The sequence below is a fragment of the Sitodiplosis mosellana genome, unplaced genomic scaffold (genome assembly GCF_009176505.1).
Source record: "Sitodiplosis mosellana isolate CC-2019 unplaced genomic scaffold, AAFC_SMos_1.0 Smas_scaffold_6226, whole genome shotgun sequence".
Lineage (NCBI taxonomy): Eukaryota > Metazoa > Arthropoda > Insecta > Diptera > Cecidomyiidae > Sitodiplosis > Sitodiplosis mosellana.
The window spans coordinates 23,500,217-23,504,574 of NW_022601467.1; positions in this window are offsets into that span (position 1 = coordinate 23,500,217).

A 4,358-nucleotide genomic window follows, 5' to 3' on the forward strand; every position below is an offset into this window, starting at 1 on the left:
ATGGGTGTTCATCAGGTGAATCATGTACGTAATTATTCAAAAGAGCGTCTATTGGATTTGTTCTTTACAAATGATTTCACCAACATTACAATTGAGCGTGTTGATAAGGCCAACGCGCTGAAGAAAAAAGTGGAATGTCATCATCCACCGATAATGGCTACATTTGAATGGCACGGAATCAATACGACTGAAGCCAATATCACAACAAAAGCATTCAACTTCAAAAGAGCCAATTATAGGGAAATGAATGCACATCTAGCTAGTCAACTTCACCGAATTATTCCACGGAAAGACAATCACTGAGAAAGTGAACTTGCTGCACAAGACTCTCGATGATGCAATTATCAAATTTGTGCCTACGTACATCGTCAAGTCGATACAAAAATGTCCGTGGAAAAACCAATTCCTAATAACATTGAAAAATAAGAAGAATAAGGCATGGAAACGCTACAGACGATCCGGCTATCATCAGTCGTTTGAATGGAAGTATATTTTGGCATCACGTGAGTTTGATAAACTGAACACGGAACTGTACAACACATACGTGGACAAAATGAAATCCTCGCTCAAGCATTATGCATCGAGATTTTGGCAATATGTAAATTCGAAGAAGAGCACCGACAACAAACCAAAAGTCATGCAACTTGGTGATGTGCGCACGGCAAACGAAAGTGAACGGGCGAACCTGTTTGCAAATTTCTTCAGTAGCAACTACGATAACTCAACGACTCAAGGCGTTCAACAATCGCCTGCCGATGAGTCACAGCAAACTGAGGAATTCCAGCTCAATATTAATTTTGTGCTCCAAGAGCTACAAGCCGTGAATACCAAGAAAGGTACGGGTCCCGATGGTATGCACCCGTTGATACTAAAGAATTGTGCGAGTCGTTTGGCGGCTCCACTAGAGGTGGCAAACGGACGGACAGAGGACGAACATTTCTTTTCTTCATTGTCTTAATAGGACACTATTAAGACAATTTGTTCGTCCGTCCTAAAAAATTTGTCCGTCCGTTTGTCCTAATTTGAAATGGGACATTAGGACAAGATGTCCGTTTGTCCCAATTTGAAATGGGACATTAGGACAAATGTTCGTTTGTCCTAATTTGAAATGGGACATTAGGACAAGATGTCCGTTTGTCCCAATTTGAAATGGGACATTAGGACAAATGTTCGTTTGTCCTAATTTGAAATGGGACATTAGGACAAATATCCGTTTGTCCCAAATCAATAGAAGGACGGACGGACGAACAAATTTTGTCCCTTTGCCACCTTTAGGCTCCACTCACCGAGATCTTCAACGAATCATTGTCAACTGGACATTTCCCTGACAAATGGAAGCCCTCGAGTGTATCACCCATTTTCAAAAAGGGGGCCAGATCGACGATAGAGATCTACCGTTGCATAGCTAGGCTCCAAACTGTGGCGAAGTTCTTCGAGCATTTGGTGAACGTCAAACTTCTGTCTCTGGTACAGGACAAAATCACCAAAAAGCAACATGGCTTTATGAAGTCCAGATCCACTGCATCTAATCTCACCGAATTTACCTACTATGCCCAGAGAGGCATAAATTCAGGTGCGCAAGTGGACGTTCTCTACACAGACTTCAGCAAGACTGTTATACCCTAAATTGTATAAAATCAAAAGATCAGGTTATTCATGGCTCTTGGAGTCGTTTTCCTGCAAAACTAATTATTCAGCCAGTCTTTTGGCGGTGTTAAATAAACAAATAAATAAATAAATCGATCATCATTTGGCCAAGATATGTCCATTTTACCAATTTTGGCCGAAAAAATTCCAACGGCCAAATCTTGGCCAAATGCCGGCCTAAATGGTTGCTTCAGAAATCGTCCAAAAAAATGAAAAACGAAATTCAAATTTCAGAGTTGGAGATGATAAGAGATTTGGACGTTTTTATAATTTTATTTTCAAAACCGGCCAAAAAAATGAGAAAATCGACCAATTTTTTTCCATTTTTGTAATATTTTTTGGACAAACCGTCCAAAATTTGATTTATAAAAATTTTGGACGGTTTTTTCATTTTTTTGGACGAAATTTCAATTATCCGGCCTAAATGACATCTACTTTTCAAGACTTTTTCCAGTGATATATATATATATAATTTTCTGATCCAACTACCCGTTCAAAATTGCAATTTTTGACGTCAAAAGCGGCCAAAGATTAGCGGCCAATTTACGTGTATGTTTTCGCCTACATGTTTGTGACCAAGATTGCTATCTCCACTTTATTGAAAAAAATTCCATTTATTTGATGTTGGTCTGTCATTTTCGGTTTTTCATGACTTTTATCATATTTTGAAATCAATTTTATACTTTTCCAATCAATTAAGGCTGAAATATTATCAATTAACCCTCTAATGTATTAATTTTTGGCTATATATAATTAAAAAAATATTCATAATCCTGGATTCCTCATTTAGTCAGGAAATGCGATTGACATAAATCAGAGAACAACCAAATCCATTGTTTAAAAGTGTCAAAAATGTGTCTAATTTTGGAAGGGGATAATTTATTTTGTCAAATTTTTATTTTTGCGCACATTCTCGTTTATAACACAACAACCGCTTAATGTAGACGAATAGTGTAAAAGACAAAATTATAGAGGACACCTTAACCATCTAATGCATACAACCGCCTCTAGACGGGCAACCACATTGCTTCAAAAAACATTTTTGTTCTTCAAGGTGTCGTCTATAATTTTATCTTTTGCACTATTAGTGTACATCAAGTGGCTGTCGTGTTATAAACAAAAATGTGTGCAAAAACAAAAATTTGACAAAATAAATTATTTGAATCACACGTTAGACAATTTTTTGACACTTTAAAACAATGGATTTGATTGTCCTCCGATTTATGTCAATCGCATTTCCTGAGGAATCTAGGATTATGAATATTTTTTTAGAGGGTTAAGAATAAAAATGCCTTTTGAAGCAATGTGATCCAACGTACGGTTTAAGTGATACAGGCGTTCAAATGTTACCCGTCTATACAGATTTACGGGCAATAACATATTATTAACTATACTTAATAACATAATAATAACGGCCAATATGTCATTAAGATATCGACACAACATATTATGCGTTATGTCGGGTGTTATCTTAATAAATCCTATGATTCGGCGCTAATAATAAATTATTAATTATAATAATAACATATTATTAAGATACAATCTTAATAACGTTTTTTTCGCGCATTTTTTTCGCCGGAGCACGGAAGCAAAAAAAGTTGTTTTATCACTACGGAATACACACACATGAATATTTGCACTGTTGCAATGAAATTAAAATGACTCGTTGAAACGGAATTATCATGAATTGAGCTTAGCCACTAAATTTAGGAAATCGCCAACCCCGATCTTGAAAGGATCAATTTACCATATTTTGTCTGCATTGTTATAGGTGTGTACAGCGTACACCATATACTGTACACCCGTAGTGGAAAAAAAAATCCGGTGCTTTTTTTCTCTCCAGCTAGGGAAAACAAGACCGCAGATCGTCGCTTCGCTCCGCTCTGCGTTCTTGAAGCTTGTAAATTCAAGGGATTTAATTAATTTGATGTTTCACATCAAATAATTATCGTAAGCACTACATGGAATGTAGATTTAATGATAGTATACTTTTTGTTCAACGGACGTAATATTTTCTGAAGACGACAAAGTTAACTGGGTGGTGTTGGAAATGTCTGTTTCATAAGTTTTTGTTATAAATCATTATAATATTGTTAACAATAATTTAAATAAAATTATATGATAAAATTGTATTCTTCAATTATTGTTTTAATGTACGTTCAATGTGAACGGTCATCATCGGTAGCGTGCAAAGCACGACGCTGGCGAAGCAATTGTTTCGGGCGGCATTTTTTTGAGGGCGGCAAAATTGGTAAAATTGGAGTTTGCACTAGATAGAATTGAGTTTTAAAAGTAGGGTTTAAAAACGCGTTATTTTTTTCAGTGTTTGCTAAAAACGTTTTTTTACAGAGCCGTTATATAACGCCCAGAAACGTTTTTTTCGTTATTTCTGCGGTATTTTGGACTGTCAAAAAAACACTAGAGAAAAATAACGTTTTTATAACACCGTTTGCGGTATTTGTCGAAACGTTTGTAAACCCTATTTAAAAGTGATGACCTTATTTTTTTTTGTTCTTCAAATTTAGACTTTGGGCGGCTTCTTTGCAAAATTGGAGTTTACACTAGATAGAATTGATTTTTAAAAGTGATGACCTTTTCTTTTGCTCTTCAAATTTTGATGTTGGGGCGGCATTTTGATTTTGGGGCGGCAATTTGCTTCGGGCGGCAAATTTCCTTTGCACGCCGCCGGTCATCATACATTATTTCACATT